Source organism: Mytilus edulis, chromosome 11 (assembly GCF_963676685.1).
Source record: "Mytilus edulis chromosome 11, xbMytEdul2.2, whole genome shotgun sequence".
NCBI classification, from domain to species: domain Eukaryota; kingdom Metazoa; phylum Mollusca; class Bivalvia; order Mytilida; family Mytilidae; genus Mytilus; species Mytilus edulis.
In genome coordinates this window covers 65,844,277-65,856,140 of record NC_092354.1, presented here as the reverse complement: position 1 = coordinate 65,856,140, position 11,864 = coordinate 65,844,277, and the positions used below count along the sequence as shown (strand labels likewise).

At 31.1% G+C, this 11,864-nt stretch overlaps 1 protein-coding gene across 1 annotated transcript in view; it reads right to left on the bottom strand.

The window, feature by feature from the left end:
* LOC139494493 (serine/threonine-protein phosphatase 6 regulatory ankyrin repeat subunit B-like) overlaps positions 1-11,183 on the bottom strand; it is a 29,881-nt gene extending 18,698 nt beyond the window's left edge. Inside the window, exons 1-2 of the mRNA XM_071282653.1 lie at positions 11,053-11,183; positions 4,085-4,123 (exon numbers count right to left, since the gene is read on the bottom strand). The gene's annotated coding sequence lies outside the window, so the exon portion shown is untranslated. The remainder of the gene's footprint in view (positions 1-4,084; positions 4,124-11,052) is intronic.
* Positions 11,184-11,864: the final 681 nt, after the last annotated feature.

The window sequence follows — 11,864 nt, the reverse complement described above, 5'->3', positions numbered from 1 at the left end:
AATAAAAAAAATCATAATCGCATTACATTATAATTGATTATTAAACTTCAGCGTTCAAAAGGAGTTGTGTGGTTCGTTGGAAAACAAGTTCGTTCACCGGACAACGGCTTATTATTTATATGAGTCTCAGATTCAAATAAATAATAAGCAAAAACTTGAATTCCTACTCTTATAGAACACAAATATTTTAATTTACTTTGCATTCCGAAATTTTTTAACAGCATATTGAGATTAAAGCTCTCTTAATATGCGTTTACTATACGAGTTATGGGAAAATATGTTGAACATGTTTAAACTTGAAATTAAAGTTTACGGTCTTAAAAATCGAAACACACAATTGATATGTGATTTTCTCGCACAAAAGGATGGACACCTTTATAAGTAATCTAATCATTCTATGTATGTAATCTTTTCTACAATCGTTAAAAATAAATCTTCTTAAGGATAAACGTTGATAATAAGACAACTGTATATGCATGCATAATCGACATAGAAAATGAATGTAGGATTACAACTACCATGCATTAAAATAATTTTTTTATCCCTTATTGTAACTATACTGCTATGTACAAATTAGTATAATAGTCTTAGGTCATCGACAAAATTCAATAATTATTATTTTGTTAACATTACTAAAAAAAACGAGTCTGTACTGTCGCCGTTGTGTTATGATGATCGTACACTGACGTTGGTCAATATATTTTGACAATATATACGGACAGACGGATTCAGTTTATTCCAAAGTGGACGTAATTCGAACAACTTTTATATACCGCCGAGCGTAGCGAGTCGAACAATATTTTGATTATTTTTTGCTTTACAAAATCGTTAAATACAGGAATCAATATAGTTTTGGCAACAAAAGGTGGGGTCGGGGCGCGCAACCTATACGTCATCTAGATTCGCCACTTATCTTATAAAGTGTATACCGAATTAAAATATTGTAAGAAATGAGAAAACAGGTACACCCGGTAATCGGATTATGTGAGTTGGATTATGTTTATTATAATAAATGCCGAATATCAAGTTCTTTTTATCGATTTCTATACATTTTTTTCAAATATATATAAAAGTTACATAGCAAAAATGATAAGGCAGACACATATACAAATAAATCGACTTGGCCGATATCCTAATAAAACTTATTGACCTTTAATTACGAGTTTTTTTTCCATTTCTTTGCGTTTTTACACGCCCGTCCCAATTTTGACAGGACGTATTATTGTATACACCCGTCTGTCCGTGCGTCCTTCCATCCGTGCGTTCCTCCATCTATTAGTCATTCGGTCCGTCCGTCTGTCCGTCTTTCTATCCGTCTGTCCAGCATAAACATGTCGCACCGTAACTTCAGGACAGCTTATCTTATTTTCTTAAAATTTAACATAGTTATTTCTTATAATGGTCAAACGATCTGCAAACCTTTTAGTGAAAATCAAATTAAATCTTTTTGAGTTACAGAAAATGTAAGTGAAACAGGAATGTGGGTTTTTTTTAACATGTCGCGCCATATCTCAAAAACGAAGTATTATAACGGCATTAAACTTTATACACTTCGTAGTTATATAAATATTTTAAACTTCTGTTTACTTTTTGGTGATGTTTAAAATTTTGGTTTAGAGTGATTGAATTTTTTTTGGTTGTCTCATTGTCAATATTTTTGGGATAAGTGGTTACCGTCACTTCTTCTTAATAAGACCTAGATGAAAATGACGGTCATGTTTTGCAAACCAATTTTTATTCACATTGAAAATACAAAACTGTCAGATATTGTTTTCGAAAGTTATCTTGAAGTTTCAATTGAATTTGAACTGTACAAAAAATGAATTTGAACTGTGAAAATAATGTGAAAAACATGCCTATGAAAATAAATGTGCCTACCAGAAACGGGGAGAAAGTCACAAATCTCACTGCTATGTTATGGATGCTTAAGTGTGAAAACTCGCTTTAGTGCGCAAGTAACACAGTATATATAGTACCAGACAATTTGGCAGGACTGCATGCATGATTAATTTGTGCAGAACAGTATAGACTATAGTCGGTTTGGGACTGTTCGTCAATGATTGAATGCATAAATGTATTAATAATTGATAGTAAATATTGTAAACTGAGTGTATATAATATAGTATAGTAAATTAAATTATGGCACAATCAAAACACATCCTTTTATTTTTCATCATTACATACTACTATTATAAACAAAGAAAATATAATAAGGTTACAAAAATTAGATACCAGTGTTTGTTATTCAGTATTTATATTTCATTTAAAATTCGTTTAAAGATAAGTGAAAATGAAATAAGGGATACGCCTTTCATTAGGAAAATGTGTATTATCATAATTAACTATGTCCAAAAGTGCCCGTTTAAAATAGCTTTTAACATGCCAAGTTTACCTTACAATAAATATATATTTAAATTCTCGAAAGACAATGTTCAGATCCGTGCCAAAGTTTCTTTTCATAAATTGTTTGTTAAAAAAAAACAAAAAAAACCGGGTGATATATATAGACGAAACCGGGTGATTGTGTAGTAACAACATTGACGAAACCGGTTTGTTTTAATTTGACATGACCCTTTTCTTTCGTTCCATACACAGAAATACAATTATTGAGATGCTCATAATAACTAAATTTGCAATCTCCGTGTCAATATCTATCCTCCCGTACCTTTTTTTCCGTACAATGTCAACAATTTAACGAGAAATTAAACAATTTCGAGGCAAGGTTCACTCAATTCGTCATTTTGACATGCATTTTGACTTATTTCTCCGTTAATATAGAACGGTTGCAGAAAATATTGCATCTCACAATAGAAAATAGTTGTATATGTATATATATTCTTCGATATCATAAAAAAAATTAAAAAATAAGGAGAAACCTACCTTTCTTTTGTCTATTGGTGTTCCGTCATTGGGCTGGATGTTAGATACCATCGAGTCCGAGCAAATTTTTCCGGTGTGGTTTAGACACAGTGTATATTACCATTACATTATTATTAATCATTGATGACGTGCAGTCATCGAATGGTTAACAACAATACATATCATATAATTACAAAATACATCTTTATAAAGCATTACATGTGAAAAAAAGAAATCAATGATTGATAAGATTCATCTAAATTTTATAACTGATCTTGGTGTTTCCGTCATGTTCATAGAAGCTCTCCAGCCTTAAACTATTCCGTTATTTGTATGCTTAGAAATTGAATAATGCTTTATATAATGTTTTTGGGGGAAGATGTTGCTTACATATTCAGTATATTGCATCTGCTGCAAGTTACGCCAAGTATATATTGGGGGTTAACTCTTTAGGTACGACAAGTAAAATGAAAATGGAAGCAATGAAAACAATTATCAATTAAAAACTGTAATAGTTTGTGTTGAGAATTTAAAAATTGTTAACGGACTAACTGACATTTTTTCTAAAAGAAATTTACGAAATGATTTATAAAAGTCATATTATAATTTCCAATGTTTTTAATTATCCTTCTTTGAGCTACATTAGAAAAGATAAACACAAAACATACTAATCTTTTTGTTTTAAGTTACATAATTCATACATTTAAAATCGAAACATTCGTACCAGAAAGTATTTTTGTCATTTCCAAACGGCATGGGCATTAATATTTATTTATCTTAATCTTTATCACACCTTACAAAATTCGAATATAGCAATACAAGCTCTGTGGAAATTTCAAAAACAATTATGGCGTGCATGAATTATTCATTAACTAGTACTATTACAAATCTCTGTCGTTCAGTTGCTTATCCATTCAAATTTAAAATCACTATTTTATCACTTTGATCATGGCAATTGAACGTATATTGAGGCAGTCAATGCACATCCATTGTGCTGTTTGTAATTTGGAGCAAAACAATTAGCAGCAGGATATGCAAAATATAGTTATACCTACTTAAAAAATTAAACGTTAAATATATGCAAATCTAAAATCAACGTTTCTAACAGCAAAAGTGTTCCTGATGTATTCGTAAGCTGTATGCATATATATCATATCGAACAGAAAAATAGTCTTTGTGTACACCCACAACACAGCACACTTGATGACACAGATTATAATATTACCTGGTTTCGAGAACTCATGGTTATCACACATAGATGTGCCTAAAATGAGAAATTGAAATGTATTGTTAAGATATTAAGGAAGTTGGGTGTTTTTGGCTTTTATACTCAAAATGTGTTATGTATTTAGCATGCATAGCCCCTCAACTCGAACATACCACATACTATTATCATTTGCTGATAATAACACAACATTATCTTTATCAAAGATTCCAATTAATTATAATTTATTTAATTCAGAATGTAAGTTATAGTTATTAACCAAGCAAATCATTTATTCTGCACGGCTCGATTGAAACAACTTGACCAGACCGTGATGATTAACACAGTTGATTTATAGTGAAATATACTGATTTAGTTGGTATATTACTGTTTGGAGATATGATGCTATCAATTTACTTGAACGTTTCGAACATATATGGCCGATATTCAAATCGTGGCTCCTGGGTAAGTGTCCTTATCAGGCAAATAAAAAAGGAAATAGAAATTTGAGTAGTAATAGGTTGGTACAAATAAACCTTTTTAATAATAACTTTATATAAAGGCTTTCTATCTAGGTTGAGCCCTTTTCGTCTGATGTTTTATAGTATGCACTTATGTTTAACTGTTACACTACTGTCCGCGGGTAGGGGAGGATTGGAGCTTTCAAACTAGTTTATTCCCGTCAATATTTGATTTTGTCAGTTCAAAGTCAGTAACCTGTGATGCAGCGGTTGTGGTTCGTTACTGTATATCATATTGTTTTTGTTGTTTGGTCTTGTTTAAAGTTGAATTTTAGTTTCTTTTATCATATGTTTCGGAGTTTAATATGACGTCCATTATCACTAAACATAGATATCGATAGATATTTATATTTTTCTATATCTGTTTGATTTCAAATTCAAGTTTGAACAAATAAGTTCATGTTCGATTATACCTGCCTAAGAATGAATTTTTCGTGGTTCGAATTATTCAATCAAATGAGTTACCTTTGATTCACTTCAAATGTTGGCTTCCTTTCGTTTTAATACACAGCTACTTTTGCATAGGTACTATTTCTGTACTAAAAATATGTAGTACTGGAAATTTACTTTTAATATTTAGTACTATTTTTTTTACTTTAAAATTATTGTAATATTTAGGTACTTGTATTTTACAATACTTGATTTGTACTTAATATTTTTGAACAGAAATAATACAATATTCCATGTTTGAAAATTATAATTTTAAGAGCTTTGAAATAGAAAAACTTTCAAAATGCTGAAAATGTAACGGTAGTAACCAAATATTTGTAGTACCTAAATTTCAAGTACAAATTAGGTACTGTAAAATACAAGTACCTAAATGTTACAATAATTTTAAAGTAACAAAAAAGTACTGAAAATTAAAAGTATATTTCCAGTACTACAGATTTTTAGTACAGAAATAGTACCTATGCAAAAGTAGCTGTGTAGCCTAACAAGCAACAATCATGCATAATCTATCTCCAGCTAAAGAGTTAAATCGAAGTTCACATGAATACGTATTTAATGAGGTCGAATTATTCACTTGGAAGTGAATAATTCATCCTCCATGTTTCTTAGCTTATTTTGAGAAAAATTGCACCACACATGCTGCTAATTGTGAGTTATTATTTCACGCTTTTACTTTCAGGAATGGTTGAACCAAAAAGTTGATAATTTAACTTTCTAATGTTATTTCGTAGCTAGTGCCCCTATAACGAAAAAAACGCTTTTTTAAAACTTAGAACCAGGATTAAATGATATATCCCCTTCAAAGGAGGCTATATTTTGGGGCCAAAAAGGGGTCTTACTGGACCTTCTCCTTTTTGAAGTACGTTGGTATTATTCTTTAGACGATATGATTACAAATAGTAACGGGTCATTTGACAATGAGATGAAATAAAAGATAAATACAGATATAAAAAAGAATTAGCATGAAGAGAACACGAAATCGTGATACTTGTAACACGAAAAACGAAGGTCACATGATGATTGCTCATACAATAAGAATGAAGAAGATTTTAAAAATTCTTGAAAAGAATAATTATGTTAAATCTGGTTGGCTTTAAAGCATTATGGAAAATTTTGCATTATTTAATTATACTCACATAAGCTCCCTTTAATGAAGCCACAAATAAAACAAAATCACATTATTTGTTTCGATAGTTGATATCAGGGTCAACTACGATTTTTGGTATTGGAGTCCAATAAACAGAAAAAAATGATAATTTCACCATTAAACCTACATAACGTGTAACCTTTAAAATGTCACCCATTGCTTTTCATCCAACAAATAACCTATAAAATGTTCAATGAAAATAAAAGTTAAGTTATCCATAGATTTGATATCGTAAAAATATGTGATGCGGGGAAATCAAAAGGAGAGCGTTACAACACACATATTGCACTAAACTCAATTATATAGTGAAAACTAACTTACACACTTAATCAGCACCAATCATTTGTTCTTTTAATCAAGTGATTTAAAATTGAATAATAAGAAAATCAATACAATTTTTCAATCTTCTTACAATAACATAGTTCTTTGTAAATGAAATATTTCCTGCTAAATAGGCTGAGACAATCAGAAATAATATTTTAATTATCTAGTGTATATTTTTTCTTGATGTCCTATAGCACGGTGGGTATGGTTGTCCTGCGAGAGGATGTTCTGTGTCGGTGATTTGGTCCTGTCAGGTGCTGGTGGGTCCTGATTCTGTGCTGGTGGGTTTGTTTACATTGTATCAGAACGGCAATAAAACGACTGTTTTGTTGCTTAATTTTTCTCTGATGCGTCATAAGTACCATGCAAAGTATATTACAACAATATTATATTGCAAAAGTCGTGCAAGTTCGTTAAACGGAATTGTCCTGACGCTGTGCTGGTGATAAGAAAAACGGTCCTGGTTCTGTGCTCCTATGTCCTGGTTCTGTGCCTTTATATTTTAGTTAAAAGTGGCATATATTCAAGATCATTGATGCTGTACTGTTATTGACTAATTAACTGTTGTCTGCTTTCTTGAAATTGACATTGTTGTGAATCTGTTTACTGTTATTATGAGAGAAAAAATAACCCTTTTTTTTTAAATTAACTGTAATCTTATTTATTGACCTGTTAATGAAACCCTTCTTGTCCCCTTTTAAGATAAGAAAATATGTTTACGATTTTCGGGATTACGATCATTTTGCAAGATCACCAAAATACGTTGTAATTTATACAATACTTATATAAAGTAGATGATGTGGTAACTATGTTTGTTGTCAATGGACAAATTTCCATAAGAAACTAAAGCAAGTATGTGTTAACAACCATACGTCACCGTACGACCTTCAACAATAACCCATAAAATAAAAAAATGGAGAGCAAAAATATAGAACAAAGGACTTTCTGAGCGTTTGAATCATATGTCTTGAGCAGCTTAAAACACATTTGTTTGTGAACAATTTAGTGCTGACTATAAGAATGACAATAGTATTGCGGGTTTGTTTGTTTGGTTTTTTTTTTTGGGGGGGGGATAAGTTAGAGCGAGGTTACAGTGAAAGTTTTAAGCTTGGAATAGTTTCCCGTAAGATTAAAAAGCTGTATTTTAAAAGAAAAATGTATCTTATAGCTATTAAGAATCACTTGCTGTATCTGTAAGATTTTTTCAACATAATTGTTTTGTCTGAACGGTTATCAGGTATTTTTTTTCGAAAGTTCGATAGAACACTAAAAAAAAAATCACTATTTTATGAAAGGTCAGACTAGAATATGTCAATTTCAAAATTTAAAATATCTCGTAGCTTCATACTACCAATTGAGTATAAAATAAGTATATAAGTTTAAAAAAGAAATTCTTAGATTAAACACCTACATTTAACTTTAAAAGATCATAACAGTTTAAAACAATACAAATCTACACACACAAAAAACTGGCTTAATTTCAACTGGTTATCAACCCGAATCGCTATAAGATCATATATAAGCTCACCTGTGTCAATGGGTCGTGTGAGGTTCATGTATTGTCTTGGCGTCCGCAATTACAAAAAGATCTTTTCTGAAATTACTTGACCAAATGTTACCAAATGATTTTTCAAGAGTGAATCTAGGAAAAACAATATTCATCAACAAACATGACCACTGTCTGTTAAAATGTATTCGAGTTTTTAGTTACAGCGGATTCCATTGAGTATGTAGGCAAATGTAATATCTTTGGTTAGCTTACTTGTTAGCTAAACCATGAAGTCATTGTTAGGTAAGGTATACTACCCTCCTTTCGAAGTAGCCTGGTTCTACAGACAGAAAGATGTGTCATTTGTCGGACTAGTCTACTCTTAAAGTAAGGTAGTTTACATAACCTTATTATGACTTTTCTGTTCAGCAAGCAAGATAACCAAAGATATTCCCTTTGTCTACACACTAATTGAAATCGGCTTTAATATTGCAAAAGTTCAAACAATTAGGGCAAAACTTACCGAGTAAAAAAAATCAAAAGGCCAATGTCTATCTACCTTGCACGTTTCAGAAAATTCATATCAGATAACGAAACTGGGTCCAGCAACATTTATAAGCAATTTAAGATTTTGACCCTCACAGTTTCCATTCACCACAAATATTCTCGTTACAATGAATCATGTTAAATACAAAAATACCAGTTGCAGCCTTTTGTTTATCTATTAAAATATATGTATACGGATAAAGTTATGAAAGGCAGCAGGGTCACCAGGGGGGGGAGTCCATGTCATCTGAAATAAATGCTAAGCATAGATCTAGAAAGCGACAGATAATCATAACATTAAAAAAACTCTCTTCTTTTTGACTTTTTTCGAACAAATAAACACATAAAATGAACTATATAGTATTGTGGAATTTTCAACTTGTGTTCAATTCATTGGTTACACCTTTTACTAGGATAACAATCCTGTCAAGTATGAGCTGGGTAAAATATTTCAGAAAAGAAGATGGAAATGTGAAAGTTTCCGTGCGTCAGGTGCAACAGCATACGAACAGCTAACATGCCTCGTCAGGGTGGAAGCTAAAAAGTCCACGAAAATTTAATTTAAACCTTTATTCGTTCCAACAAAGTTATTGAGATTTTGTTGAGGATTTAACCATCTACGACAACAAGAATTTATTTTTAGAATTTACAGCTCTTCTATAAATATATGCAAAGCAAACCATTGATCAAATTGCTTGCTATGATTGTTTGGATGTTTGTAAACGACAGGTAAGTAGTCTGTTTACTATATTCTAGAATTTGTTTGGACAATAAACATTAACTTCAATTCCTGTCAGTTTGTATTTGTCCAATCAAATCCCAGTATGTATTGAAACTCCGCCTACCTATTGTTTGAAAACATCCAAGCAAACATAGCAAGCAAGTCAATCAAAGTTTTTTTTGCATGCTTTTATAGAAGAGCTGTAATGCAAAGACGCGTTTAAGTCTTTCGCCAAAAAATACTATCAATTTCTTTTTGTCCTATGTAAACTTCCATACCATTTCCTTCCATTTATGATCATTAAATTGAACTGTAAAACATTTCTTGGTACCTTCTTAATTCCTTAACAATAACTGTTGTGAGCACAAGATTCACTGCACACTTTTAAAGTTCTGCTTCATCAAACTTTAAAATGTGAACTTAAGTTTTGAACCTTTTAATCGACACGATTGGGATTTTTGTATATGAGAACATGGTTTATCTATTAGTTGAAAATGCGGCTTTGAACTAGCTTTCAGTACCTGCGAGCATTCGTTGTTCAATAATGGGTGTCTTTGTGTTATTATTTTATGTGATAAATTGTTGTGTTGGTACACCACTGTAACGATGAAGGAGGAAATGAGGAGGGTTGGTTGGGTGGAAGTGGGGAGGGGTATGCGGAGCGCTAGAAACATGTCTATGCGCCTTTGATCATTGTTGAAGCATCAATGTAAGGGGCATTTAATATATTAACAAAACTATTCTTATTTTAGATACTATATATTGTTATCTGATATTGGACCAAAGATGTTGCCCTTTTATGTAATTATGTAATACAAGTTACGACCATTTGAAAACACATATTAAACAGCCAAATGGATGCACAAGACCTAAAATAGGAGTCATAGATCCTATTGACAACACTTATCTGCCCAATTTTATTGATTTTGTAACATTTGTTTCAAATATGACCAACTTCTTATCCAAAATCACCAGCACCGTATCAGGACCCACCAGCACAATGACAGGACCCACCAGCACAGTATCAGGACATGAATAAATTGAGAAAATGCTAAATTTTAATAAATTGCAATGTTTTTTCACAAAATAGTTTTGTCGTGTGGATTGCGGTATAGAAAGCGGACTCTATGAGCATTTTTGTTTTATTTTTTCAGTTCTAGATTTTCTGAAAATGAGCATTTTTGTGTTACGCTTACTGAAACAGTTTAGAGGGTCAACTTTTTAATGGTTTACATATGAACCCATAAGAAACAAAATTGAAAAATCTCAACTGTTTTCTTCCATTTTTTATGAGTGAAAACGTCAAAAATTATCATTTTCGTCTTTGTTTACATTTTTTCATTGATCACCAGCACCCGTCAGGACCGAATCACCAGCACAGAACGTTCTCTCGCAGGACAACCATACCCACCGTGTATAGCTTATTATCGAGAGAATTTATCTAATAGGTTTCATTTAATTGCGAATGTTTTTACTATTTCAATTACAACATAAACAATGACAAATTGTTTTGTCGTTATTGTCTCTGAAGAATACATACAGATTTAGTATAAACGCTAATGCGCCTTTAACATATCTCTTATAGTTGTATTTGTAAAACTAGTCTATTTTGCATCGAGAATAAATAACTGTTTTTGCAATTTTACTAGTAAAAAATATGTAGCCTATAAACTATTCAGACAAAAGTACCACCGATTGCACAAAACAGGCATCGTGACTTTTAGAAAAATCACTTAATTACAATTTAATTTAAATCATATTATAGATAGAAAAAAATATAAAAGTAAATACCTTTCTTTGTTTTACAAATCACATCTTTCTCACGTACTTTTTTTCTCAAAAAGTCATCAAAATTGTATTTGTTTAAAGAATACGGCGATGTGATATAAAGTTGCAAATGGATATACAATTACAATTTGAATGACCTGCTAAAATTAACTTGTTTGTCCAAATAAAACGTTTGAATGAATTTAAACAAAAGGTTGATGGGTATAGTGAGGATGTGTATTAAATAAATGATACCCGAGATTTTTTGATGTATCGATGTGCATTCAAACTTTGTAGCCTTTGAAACTTGTTCAATCTCAATTCAATGAAATATTATATATTTGCAATTTGTTATTACCTTTCCTATAACAGGTTTAAGTTTGTAAGTGTTATTGACGAAAAACAAATAATACTCGTAACAATTCTTTAACAACAAAAGAAACATACTACGTTAAATATAAGTAGGAATTCTAGCTTGACGGGTTTTAGTTACAATTCAGATACAGACTAAAGGTGCAGGGTAATTCAATCGAATTATCTTTGTTTGGTTTAAATACTCGATGTGCGATTATATTCCTCCATAATAAATAAATAACAAACTAATCATAATACTTGTGAAGCTAAATTGGTTTTTTAACGTCTGCATTAATCAAAAACCCTAACCACTGTTCTCTTTTTCCTACGTTTTGTCTCGTGTAAAATATATGTTGATTGAAAATATAAGTTAGACCATCAAACTATTTTTTTAACATTTGTTTTGTCTGATTACCAAACAAAAATTTGCAACTCGATGATAGAAAAAACAAATACATAATTGATTCTTAACTACATTTGTC